This window comes from Oryzias latipes, chromosome 4, assembly GCF_002234675.1.
Source record: "Oryzias latipes chromosome 4, ASM223467v1".
NCBI classification, from domain to species: Eukaryota; Metazoa; Chordata; class Actinopteri; order Beloniformes; family Adrianichthyidae; genus Oryzias; species Oryzias latipes.
In genome coordinates, this window is record NC_019862.2 from 17,339,055 (window position 1) to 17,352,955 (window position 13,901).

Below are 13,901 nucleotides of genomic sequence, written 5' to 3' on the forward strand. Positions count from 1 at the left end.
ATGACTGGAAGTCAAGCAGCCAGACGCACAACACTCAGCCTTTGTTTGGCTTTTTCTTCCTCTGCCCCCTGCAGCTTAAACGGTGATAACAGTGATAAATGATGGGTCTTTATTGAGGGGATTCAAACCATCCAGTTTGTCCTAAAATTGCAATAACTATTCCATTATCAATCATGCCATTCAGAGAGATTTTCAATTGTTTTGTTTCAACATTTTCATATAAAAGTTTATCATTTTACCAAATATCAAAGAAAGAAAATCATATTCAACATGGAAGGTCAAGATAATAAGGATGTTTTTGTGATTTATGGAGGAAGTGAGGTTTGCTTTAATAATGTCCACATTCACTCACTAAAACTAAAAATCTGTCTTATGAGCACATCATTATCACTACAGGTTTAAACTTTTTAACAGAATTCAAGATTCTAAAATAAATCTCAACATGTCAAGAACCCAAAATGGCAGTTTTGATCATGTTTGACAGCACAAACGTGTACAATTAATAAACTTCAACATGAACAAACAGGGCAGAAAGAAAACATGTTACAAAGAAGAAGACCTGCTCAAAAATGAGCACTTAAATCTACTGAGGGTGATTGAACCTAAATGAAGGCAGCTGTGGGTCATTCGCACATGAATGCAGACTGTGGCAGGGAGGGGCAACAAGCTGGGAAACCAAGAAAACAAATCAAGACAAAGGACATTGAACTGGATTGGAAATGGTTTATTTCAAGCAATCAAAGCAGAAATAACACAAAAACAAGACAAACAACATACACTTACCTTACCTTTAATTCAAGTATTTCTTTTGATCATAAATAAACATATTTGCTCTTTTGCATAGTACATGACACAATGAGTATTAAATACTAAGATTGTCGAAAGGAGAACAATAGATTGCTTGAAAGCAAGTTATGTACTCCTGAGTACATAAATAAATAAATATATATATATATATATATATATATATATATATATATATATATATATATATATATATATATATATATATATATATATATATATATATAAACATATATATATATAAACATATATATATGTATATATATGTGTATATATATATATACATATATATAAACATATATATATGTATATATATGTGTATATATATATATAAACATATATATATATAAACATATATATATGTATATATATGTGTATATATATATATACATACATACATACATATATATATATACATATATATATACATATATATATACATATATATATATATATATATGTGTACATAAATATATATATATTCTGTATATACTGCTCTCTGTTCCTGTACTGCTGCCGCAATAAGGAAATTTCCCCATCGTGGGACTAATAAAGGAATATCTTATCTTATGTATAGATGTATAAAGAACTGCATCTAAACATATGCGTATGAACATATCTGATATATATCAGGTGCGCAGTTTATGGTTTTTGGGTTTTTTATTGAAGCCTTCAGTTTAGAATCATTACGACACCGGCAGGTTTGCTTTTTTTTAAATTTAGCTTAATTAAGCATCAGGTTCATTGATTTTATTTCTGCAGCAGTTCTTTCCTCACAAGTTTTTTGAGAGATATTTTGTTTCTTTAAATGATTGTTTTAGATAGTTCCATGTCTTGACTCCTTGAATAATAATTAAATAGACCATGTTATTCTTGTTTTGCTTTTATTCATATAGGATCTCCAAGTAACACATTTTTTAACAGTTTAGTAATTTATTTACATCATACCATTGGTTCATGTATTCAGCCTTTCTTGGACCACGTTTTCTATCTGTTCTAAATAATCGCCCAAAAAAGTGTCATCAGCAATTAAATTCAAATTCAAATTAATTAGATAAGATACATTTTAACCCTTTGGATGCACTAACAATGTCATTGGTATACAGATAGGATAACTTGGGCCCCAGGACAGACCCTTGAGTTACTCCACAAGTTATTTTGCAAAAAACTGATCTCAAATTGAGTTCATATAATATGCAAATAGTTTTAGGATTTACAGTGTTTGCCTTGTTAGTTTTATTTTTTTGTGTTTCCTAATCATTTGTTGTAAGCTCACTTTTTAATTGTGTTACTTGGCTCAGGCTTATCACCACAGCTGCTGTTTGTCTTCTCCTATCTTCAGTTGGTGTGTAATCAGCCGCTGTTCGCCCGTTCTTTTCCAGATTCCCACTGAGGTTTCTGTTCTCATCTCTATTTCTGGGCTGCTGTTTGTTCTCTGAGACTGAAAGCTATGCTTTTGTTTATTTTTTACGTTAGAGTCCAACTTTATGTAGTTCTGAAGCATTCTGATTTTCACTTTTGACTTGATTCATTCTTAAAATAAAGATTTACTTTCAGATTTTCCTCCTGGACTGAATTTTAAGCCCTTCACGCCAATTGTTACTAATTCACAATGTTCTATTAGACTACTGCAGAAATTTAGTATAACCATAAAATATATATAAACATAAATATACAGTATGTATGGTGTAAGCACAGGTAAACGCTACCTGCATGGCGTTTCCGCCTGACGCACCTCCGACGGTGCCAGTAGGGCAGCTGCAGGGTCACCAGCCGGGAGCCACCCTTCATTGATGTTTCGCTCCATTAATCCCGGAACATCTCGTGGTGGTGGAGCAACGGCAGAGACGTCTCCCTGCCGCCCCCCGCAGCTGCCCTTAGGACCCATCTTTTCCCCACGAACTGTCCTTCTTCCTCAACCATAGCCAGAAACTGGCTTTTTCAGCCTCCTCCGCCAAGTCCTTGGATGCCTTCTTCAATTTCGACCCAGTCACTCCCATCTTCCAAAGGAGGAGCTGGGTGGATGTTCCAACAAAGCCCCTGCAGCCGACCTCCACCGGGCAGATGATGGTTGACCACCCAGCATCTTGGCACTCAGCTACCAGCTCTGTGTATTTGTCCTTCTTCCTTTTATATGCAGCATCCATTCCTCCCTCCCAAGGGATTGTGAGCTCTGCCAGGATTACTGCTTTGGCTGCAGAGGACCACAGGATGATGTCTGGTCGCAGAGCGGTGGTGGTTATTTCTGGTGGGAACTTGAGCTGACGGTCGAGGTCCACCCTTAAGTTCCAGTCGCATCCTGGTGTTAGCAGTGATGTTGTCCCTCTCTGGTTGGTGTTCTGTGCTCCAGCCCCTTCTCCAACAAAGTGGATCAAAGATGGTGTCTTCGTGGGAGGATCTTTAGCTGCCTCCATCCTCCGTACTTCCAGGACCTCTGCCAGTTTCCTCAAGACCTGGTCATGCCGCCATCTGTACCTACCCTGGGCCAGAGCTGTTTTGCAACCGGACAGGATGTGCTGTAACGTCGGGCTTGGAGTCTTACAGAGATGGCAGTTTTCCTCTGAGCCAAACCATAGGCTCAGATTGCTGGGGCTGGGTAGGGTGTCATAGGTAGGAAGCTCAGCCTACGTTTATTTGTGAATTTGCAACACACACACACACACACACACACACACACCCACACACACACACACACACACATATATATATATATATATATATATATATATATATATATATATATATAGACTAATTTAGTATCACCTTAAAATATATATAAATATACAGTATAAATATACACAGTATATATATATCCATAACAATGGCGAGCAATTAGCATCACCCAGTGAGGGTCCTTGGGCAAGACCCTTAACGCTACTGCCTACCTCACAACATGAGAGACAATGAACCACATGTCAGGCCGGCTCAGACGTCGCCCGGCCAAACAAAGTCTGCGTCAGGTAGGGGACCAGAGCACCCTGATGGAAAGTGGGCTACTGGAACAAGACGGACTAGATGTGAGAACAAGGTTCTGTTAGAATGCTACTACTAAAGTAATCCCACCCAGAGGGGTTACATGCAGGGAATGTGGAATGAATGGATGCTTCGAAACCCACAATCAAGGCTAACTGCCAACACACTGGTAGCCCAATGCTGGAACATCCACAAACGGCAACTTCTATCCCAACTTGAGATTGAAGCGATACAATACAATTGCAATACCACGGGAGAGCCAGAACAGCAGGTCAGAGAGGAGGCTATATACTCCCACCCTGAGCTTGGGTACACAGCTCCAACAACTACAGATATGCTGAGCAAGGCAGCAACTCACCTGAAAGGCAATATCATGTCTAGAATGAACACTAGGCAACCCTGACACCAGCTACAACGGTTAGGTTGATTTACTGCCTGAAAGTTTTCTGGAAACTGTGAATGAAGCTTTGAGGGCAATTCCTACCACAACAATCACAGAAACCAATGAACTGGTTTACACTTCAGCAGCAGTGATCCTTGAGATGCTTGGCTGTAAGAGCAACCATGGAAGAAAGCAATAGCCACCATGGAAGCAACGGTTAGAGGCCAAAATCAAGGCAACTCGGAAGGATGTGAGTAAGTTGACAGAGGCTCAAAGAGATACAATGAGAAAGCAAGAACCTAAGAGATACAGCCAGATGCCTATACCTGAAGCACTGGAAACTGCCAAACAAAGCCGCCTAAAGAGGTACACAAGACACAATGAAGCCAGACGGATAAACAGGCTGTTCGCAACTCAGCCTGCGAAAGTGTACGCTCAGTGGCAGGGACAAAACAGCAGAACAGACCCACCAAGGCTGGAAACTGAGCAGTACTGGAAAAGTATATGGGAGAAAGAGACAGCACATAACAGCAATGCCCAGTGGCTGGTCTCTCTGAGAAAAGAACATAGCAACCTCCCTGAACAGAATCCAGTAACCATCACAGTGGCAGACATCCAAGAAAGAGTCTCAGGTATGAAGAACTGGACAGGACCGGGCCCTGACATGATACATGCCTACTGGCTAAAGAAACTCACCGCACTCCACTTGTGCCTGGCAGCACAAATGAACCAGCTGCTAAGAGATGGGACTCACCCCGAATGGGCAAACGATCCTAATCCAGAAGGATCCCTCAAAGGGTGCAGTCCCATCCAACTACCGGCCAATAACCTGTCTGTCCACAACATGGAAGCTCATGTCAGGCATCACTGCAACCAAGATAAATAGGCACATGGATTAATACATGAGCAACACACAGAAATGCATTGGTTGAGACTCCAGAGGAGCCAAACACCAACTCCTGGTTGACAGAACAGTCGCTCAAGACTGCAGGTCACAGCACACCAACCTGTGCACAGCCTGGATTGATTACAAGAAAGCCTATGACTCAATGCCACACACGTGGATCACTGAATGCTTGGAGCTGTACAACATCAACAGGACTCTAAGAGCCTTCATAGGAAACTCAATGAAGCTTTGGAAAACCACCCTTGAAGCCAATGGCAAGCCACTTGCACAAGTGTCCATCAAATGTGGGATATACCAGGGTGATGCTCTGTCCCCACTGCTGTTCTGCATAGGTCTGAACCCCCTCAGCCAAATAATCAACAAGACTGGCTATGGATACCGACTCAGAAATGGGTCCAACATCAGTTACCTCCTCTACATGGATGACATCAAGCTGTATGCTAAGAGCGAGCGTGACATTGACTCCCTGATCCACACCACCAGGATCAACAGTACTGACATTGGGATGTCATTCGGGCTCGAGAAATGCAGCTGGATGGTGACAAAGAGAGGCAACGTAGTCCACACAGGAGGGGTCTCACTCCCACAAGGAACAATAGCAGACATTGAGGACAGTTACAAGTACCTTGGAATTCCACAGGCAAATGGCAACCTGGAGCAGGGAACAAGGAAAGCTGCAATAGCTAAATACCTCGAACTAGGAAGGCAAGTCCTGAGAAGCCAGCTCAATGGCAAAAATAAGACCCGGGCAATAAACGGCTATGCACTGCCAGTTATCAGATACCCTGCAGGAATAATAAGATGGCCAAAGGAAGAGATACAGACCACGGATGTTAAAACACGAAAGCTCCTCACCATGCATGGAGGGTTCCATCCCAAATCCAGCACCCTGAGACTGTATGCTAGCCGCAAGGAAGGAGGCCGAGGACTAGTGAGCGTGGAAACCACTATCCAGGATGAAACATCCAAGATGCATGAGTATATCAAGTACAAGGCCCCGACTGACAGTGTGCTCAGTGAATGTCTCAGGCAATGGAGAGCAGAGGATACAGAGCTGGAGGACAGATCCTCATGGGAGGACAACCCTGCATGGGATGTACCACCGGACCATAATTGAAGTGGCTGATATCAAGAAGTCCTACCAATGGCTAGAAAGAGCTGGCCTACATGACAGCACTGAAGCACTCATCCTGGCAGCTCAGGAACAAGCTCTGAGCACCAGAGCGATAGAGGCTCAGATCTACTACACCAGACAAGATCCAAGGTGTAGGCTGTGCAAAGAGGCACCTGAAACAATCCAGCACATAACTGCAGGGTGTAAGATGTTGGCAGGGAAAGCATACATGGAGCGCCACAATCAAGTGGCTGGAATAATATAAAGCAGGGGTGTCAAACTCATTTTGGTTCGGGGCCACATTTAACCCGTCTGATCTCAAGTGGGCCGGACCAGTAACATAAAAGCAAAATAACAGCTTTGTTTTAGTTTTTTACTCAGTTGGAAAAAATGCCTCAATCAACACACCGTAGTAGCATAATCACTTGGGGCCAATGGAGCTCAAATAAAATTAATTTCAATTAAAGAAAAGTTGGTCGATTCAAATTAATACAGACTGAATATTTTACATCTGACACTAAAGCAATCCAGAAACTTTTCTTTATGGTAAGTCTCTTTAGTGGTGCTGAATGTCATATTCTTTGAGCACTGCGATGTTGATGACATACAAAGCATTTGGGTTTTGCATTCAGCTTCGTGAAAGAAAGAAAAAACTCTGTCCATTTTTCCTGGAAGGCTCTCCACTCCACTTCACGTTTGACAACATTTTGGTCATTAGGGTGTCGCTAATGATCATCCTTATAGCAAGATAACAGCGGTAAGGCTCATAGGGAACCAAGGTGAATCCTACCCAGACGCCGAGCTGTTATGTTTCGCTTTTGGCACGTGCAGAGATATGCTGTTTCAACTGTTTTTCCATTCCTTTGCTCCCTCTAGTGGCGGAAATTGCACATTTCTGTTATTTCTTTAAAAAATCATAACTCGCCAGAAGAATGGACTAGAAACTTGCTTTCTTTTTTAATCATCCTTGTGATTTTTACTCTTCATGTGTGGGCCGGAGTAAACCACCTTGCGGGCCGGATAAGGCCCGCGGGCCGTATGTTTGACACCCCTGATGCACAGGAACATGTGTGCAAAATATGAACTGGAAACCCCAAGGTCAAAATGGGAAACACCTCCGAAGATGGTAGAGAAAAGAGGGCAAAGATCCTGTGGGACTTCCAGATCCAGACTGATAGGATGGTAATGGCGAACCAACCAGACATTGTAGTGGTGGATAAAGAACAGAGGAAAGCCGTTGAGGTGGACGTGGCAGTGCCCAGCGATGGGAACATCAGGAAGAACGAACATGATAAACTGGAGAAATACCAGGGACTCAGAGAAGAACTGGAGAAAGGATGGAAAGTGAAGGTGACAGTGGTGCCAGTGGTAATTGGAGTACTCGGGGCAGTAACCCCCAAGCTGGAGGAGTGGCTACAACAGATATCTGGAAAGACCTCAGACCTCTCAGTCCAGAAAAGCGCAGTGCTAGGAACAGCTAAGATACTGCGCAGGACCCTCAAGCTCCCAGGCCTCTGGTAGAGGACCCGAGCTTGGAGGAGAAACCACCCGCGGTGGGTGAGAGGGGCGTTTTTTTTTTTAATATATATATAAATGGAAAAAAATGTAGGCAGAAATGCGTTGCAAGTAACAGACAAAAAAAAAGTAGTGAAATAACAGAGCCTGTACCCATCATGTTTTTTTATAAACCTTTGTTTCTGTGTTGTTTTTTACTTTATTGGTCATTTGATTTATGTATCTGAGTTTATATGTTTATGCCTAAACATTCTCAGTGGGTGGTGAATCACTCACAGGTTAACCTGTGTTACCTATGATAACAGATAACCTGTGAGTCAAAAGAGAATTCTTCCTTCCGACTCCAGCTTCCACTGGTCAATTAAGGAACTGCAGCATTTGGTATTTCCTTGTTTGATTAAAACAAATTCAGAAATAGAAGTTTGGGGACAAAAGGAACTTGCATTACTTTTTTTTAACCTAGAATAATTTAACACCACCCCTCTCACCATCTACACGTAGTTTATTCATGTAGTTTGTGGGCGGCCGTGGTGCAGCGGTAGGGCGGTCGTCCCATGATCGTAAGGTTGCAGGTTCGATTCCCGCCTTGCACGCCCATGAGTCGAAGTGTCCTTGGGCAAGACACTGAACCCCACCTTGCCTCTGGTGGTAGGCGGGCGCCTGTGCTTGGCAGCGGAGCGACCACCAGTGTGTGACTGTGTGTGTGAATGTGTGTGTGACTGGGTGAATGGGTCTGTGACTGTAAAGTGCTTTGGGCCTTGTAGGAAGAAAGGCGCTATATAAGTATACGCCATTACCATTTACCAGTTTATACAAATTTACAACAAAACGTACAGTTTAACGTTCTAATGTCCTTCAACTACTTGAAATTACTCGTCTGTCTATTTTCTGAACCCCCTTAATCTATTTTAGGGTCATGAGGTTGCTGGAGCCTATCCCTGCTACTTTTGGATGAACTTTGGGCACACCCACAATGGGTCGCAAGTCTGTCCTTAATAAGACTCCTTTTCTCTTTTAACTTTGATGCTATGAGTTTTTTTTTTTGTTTTTGCTATAAAACAAGTGTGACATTCGTGAAAAATGTATCAACATAATCTTTATTACAAGTGAAAAATTCCATATATGTCTAAAACATGTCAAACCATGTACGAACCAGTCAGACTGCATGCACAGCTATTGTTGGTTTTGTTTCTGTTCAAATCCATCATCGTTTACTGGAAAAACTTTGAAAGCTCATCGTTTTGTGAACGTTTTCCTCCCACGTGTTACTGTGCGGCCTGTCCATGCTCTACACATTCCATACATGCAGGACCTTCACTAAGAGGGCGATTAAACGCATTTTCCTGAGGGCGCAGCCTCTCTACTGTGCTTTTTGGTGGTGTGGTGGGGGGACTCTCCTTTGTTCCCATCCTGTCCAGCCCCTGTACTTGGCAACCCATCTGAGGGCCCGAGGGCAGATTTCTTGACGCCGCGCTGACAGATCTGCCTGTCCTGGGCCGCGGCGATGATGAGAAAACACCAAAGAAATGGGGAGGAGGAGGTGAAGAGAGAGCCAGAGTAGTGAAAGTGAAGAATGGAGGGCAGGAGAACACAGAGGAGCGGCTCTTCAGATCCTCGGGGGGCCGGGCCCCACACAAGGTGGAGCCTCTGCTCCATCCCGCCGGCCTCTGCCCTCCTTCACGTCCATTGCTCTGTCACTCAGGACTAGACTATTTCATTTTAATACGACTAATCCCTCCTAAAGGTAAGCTGCTCATCACCTCCTCTCCCTCCCTCCCCCCTCGCCTTTCAGCTCGGGGACAGGATGAGGGCCGCCCCTGCTTGATAGGACAGAAAAATGTGAAAGGTGAGACTGAGAAGAGGCCTTGAAAGCAGCCATTCCCCGACCCTGAAGGTTTGATAAACGTGCAGGTGGCACGCCTTCTCCTCTAAGCAGGCCTCAACATCTGGCTGATAAGTGTGGCAGCAACTTTGAGCCTGCACAGGAAGTAGAGGGATGCAGCCGGGATTTAGGTGTTTGCTATCGCCGTCCTGCTGTCAGCGCCGCACTCCCCAGCTGACAGCAGTCAAACCTTGTTTGTCTGCCTACCATTGAGGCACGACCAGTGACTGTATGTGAGAACTGGACTTAGTGATCCCTCTCCCCTCCCATTCCAAAGACGCAATGGTTCCCAGAAGCCAAAATCCCATAGACTTCTACTGAGAAATAAACAGTTTACTAGTTCTGTGATTACATCTTTGAGTGAATAATTAATTATGATTTGTAATTAATCTAACCTAAAAATTGCTGTGAAAAGCCACATTTTGAGGTGTCTACATTTAAATTTGTGACACGGTGGCACAGTAAAAGATTAAAATATAATTTAAAACGTGACTTTATGACGTTTTTTGTTTATCACAACAGACTTCCAACGTTCACTTTCACACCACCAAGGGGGATTTTTTTGGGTGAATAATACAGAAAAAAACATGGGACAACAAGCATCCAGAGTGCTCTAATTTATTTTATTTTAATTTCTTTCATAAGTGACCATGCTGCCCTTTGAGGTATCCATTATCAAAAATAATGGACTTTGTGGAAGTAATAGTCTGACACGATCAGGCCTTAGTGTCATTATCTGATAACAGAGACCTCCAGTTTCTCCCCTACATAATAGATTATTGGTTAAAAATGAGATCAACATGATTAAAACAAAAACGCGCTAATTTTTCTGTAATTTATCAATCAATCACAACAAATTTGACACCCCTAGTCATTACTAGTCATTCTATTGGTCAGAATAACCCTTTTTGCTCTGCTACCGTTTTTTTTAACTTGTTCTTGCTAATCCTATGTTTTTCAAGGATATGTGTTAAGTAGTAAAAGTTTTTCATGTTCTAAACTGGCCAGTCAGGTTCCCTCAATAAAAGTTTGTTTTCTCACGTTCATTGCGTTTGACAGATTCTCCAGAGCCCACCTTCAGTGGTAGGGGTGTGGCCTTCCAACAAGCTCACTCCTCATTGGTGAGAGTGACTGCCATAGAAATGTTGACTCAGATCGACTCAAACTAATTACTGCTTACTGACGATTTCTATTTCCAACATGGCAATAACTGTATTGTGAAAAAATGGCGACTGAGCTGACTTCACTTGGTTGGAGGCAGAAATAAACCATTTTCTATGACTGACACCACACTCACTCCCTCGGTCCAGTTCTCTTATACAGTCAATGGTTACGATCTGAAACCATTGTTTGCTAAAAAAAAAAGAGAATTTCTGCAGCACTCCACTTCCATCCAACTTCCCACATCTGAAAACGGATCTCTTAACCCAGATGCCTTTTTTTTTTTCTAACTTGTCTGTCGTGTCCAACAGCTGAGCAAGCAGAGCTGAGTGCCTCTTGTATTGGACAGACTTCATTGTTACAATTGGGGTTTATGGATCTTCAGACAGACTGTCTATTTGAATAAACCCCTTTTGTATTTGAGGCCAAGCTTTATTTATGAAAATTATATTTGTATGCATTCCTTGTTGGACCGGACGGAAAAAAGAAACTAAAGAGGGGAGAAAGAAACAGAGTGGTATGTCAGAGATGGAGGATAAGTGTTTAGAGTGGGGGGTTAGTCGATATTACAAAGTTAAAACATAAAAGTGTTGTAAGTAAATTCGCCACGCATGGGAGCACTTTCGTTTGTTGCTGGCAGAGCAAGTGAAAACAAGAGAAATCATCTTAAAACACAATTTATGAAAGAAAACTTCTCAATAAGTGCTTTAGTCAAAGAAATAACACCAAACGTATTTTACTGTTGCTCAAAATGTTTTGTTACATTAATTTAAATGTATCAACAAATTAACAAGTTGAATACTATTTCCTGTCCCTTTTTTAATCCATAATTGGATGAAGAGATTGAAAGATTGGAGGTTTTTCAGGTTAACTGGGCTTCTTAACTTTTGGACGCTCAAGGGGGGAAAAAACCCCACCAGGGGATGCTGATAAAATCACTAAGTATACGCTCTCCAAAAAGCTTTAAAACACAAAATTGAAAATAGGTCCAGGGGGAACATTCCTCAGCAGTGTCCTGGTCACCTGATCACTGAGGTCAGGGGTCAGTTAATGAAACCCACCACCAACCGCAAAGTGGTTTCAAGAAGAAACGGCTTCAATGATTAAAGTGATAAAACAAAGTTGTTTCAGTAAACGGAGCAAAGAAATCTCCCCACTTGTAGTAAAACTACATTTCACATCTGAAAAACGTTAAATACGCTAATAAAATAAAATCCCGCCTTAACATGAAGCGTACAGAATAAAGCCACGTCAACAGATTTGTGGAGGCAGAACTGTAAATAAAAAGAAAGAATTCACCCTACCAAAACCCCCACCCAGCACCCCACCCAGCAGGAGCCACTTAGAGGCCAGCCAGAACAATGCTGAGGCAGTGGCTTAATTCGCCAAGCCAGATTTACAGCCCCTCCTACAAAGCACCTGCCTGCATTGTTTAGCCGGGGTTCGGGCTTGAAAACTCTGAAGAGGCGGCAATAAAAAATACAAACAAGCGGCGGGCAAACCTTTCAGAGAGGACGCCCCCCTCAGTTACAGATCCCTTTTTTATGTTTGGGAAATCTTTTGGACTGAGATGAAGGAGTCAACTTAGGGCAATCTGACATCATGAATGCCCCTCAAATCATCTGGAAGCGCTGGGTTTATGGCGGCGCTGAAGCCAACATGAAAAGGAGCAGCAGACAGAAGCGCTCATATGTGTTTAGGCTGCATGCTCAATTACATAACATTTTTGGGGATCAGCTTGTGCAGCAAACATGTTTGTGGACTGGCAGCACATTCCAGCAGGAGTCTGGAAGAAACACAGTTCCCAGAGGGGTTTGATGGGAGGATGACGGGAGAGCGGAGGCCTCTTTTGTCACCAGGACCTTGCTGGTGCCTCAGGGGCCATATGGACGCCTGTCTCAGCGCGGCCTCACATCAGCCCATTCTTTAACCCCTCCTCTTCCTCCACTCTGTGACAGGGCCGTCCTGGTGAATGAGTCATGGCCAGAGTGAAGTCGACCCCAGCTCCCCTCCAGCTCCTCTGATTTCCATTTGGGTTTGTGTTGTTCATCTATTCCCTCTGCCCGCTCCTTTTCCTCTGGAGGCTCCATGGACACAGTGTGAAAACCTGGCAATAGACAGCTGCCCCTACATTATGCAGTAGCTGACCTGCACCCCTCCCACCTCGCCTCTCTACAGCTTCTGTTGGGGAAGGATACCCACTGTCAGCGCCCGATTAGAGGTTTTCTGTGATGCATTTTTGATCCCATGAAGAAGTGAAACTAATAGAAACCGAAAACTGCAACAACAGTCACTTTAGCTGCAAGTATTATGAAAAGAAAGAGGGAAAATGCATTTAAATAAAGAAAATGTATTTAAAATATATTTAAAGCCATAATTAATTCAGTTTTTGGTTTATTACTTAAACAGGGATGAACTTGAACCTTATTTTTTATTGTAATCAAATGTGATGTCCTTCATGACCAATTTTTTGAATCTAAAGTGTCATGGAAGCAGTTGTGCTACAGCTATGTTCACACCAGGCATGTACCGGTACTGTGTTCTTAAGAACCTGCTGTCAAGCAGCTTTTAGCATGTGGTGTTCACACTGGACCGTCGCCATCTGATAATAGTGCATGTAACTACATGTGGCTTAGCATGAAATGTCAAAGCCTTCAAAGCTCTCACATTCATGTTTTTAAGTCAGCTTTTGGGCTCTACACATAAAACATGCGGCCAAAGTCAAACCAGTTGAACTTTGACCAATCAGGGACTCCTCACTTGGTAGTGACGAATGGGTAGCGTCCTTCTCAATTCATGAAATGACAACCGTTTTCAAAATTGATCATTGAGGAGAAACTAATAATTAAAGTTTGAACCTTGTCAGAATGATATGACACCAAGTCTTTCTTGTATCAGACTAGAGCTTTGAAAGAAAAGGCCTGGAGAAAGATTTGTGAGATGTACACCGGTTCAACACTTCGCACTAAGCCTCTTCCAACTGTGACTACATGAGTGCATGTGTTGGTGTTGGGTAGAGTGAGTCCAGAGTGAACACCCTAAACTAAATGCTCTTTCAATAATCCTCATTCACACCGGGCATTCTTGACTGCCTGGTGTGTTTGTAGCATTACATCAGAAGTAAACACGTTTACAACCTTAATTCACCTTAGTGGTCAGATTT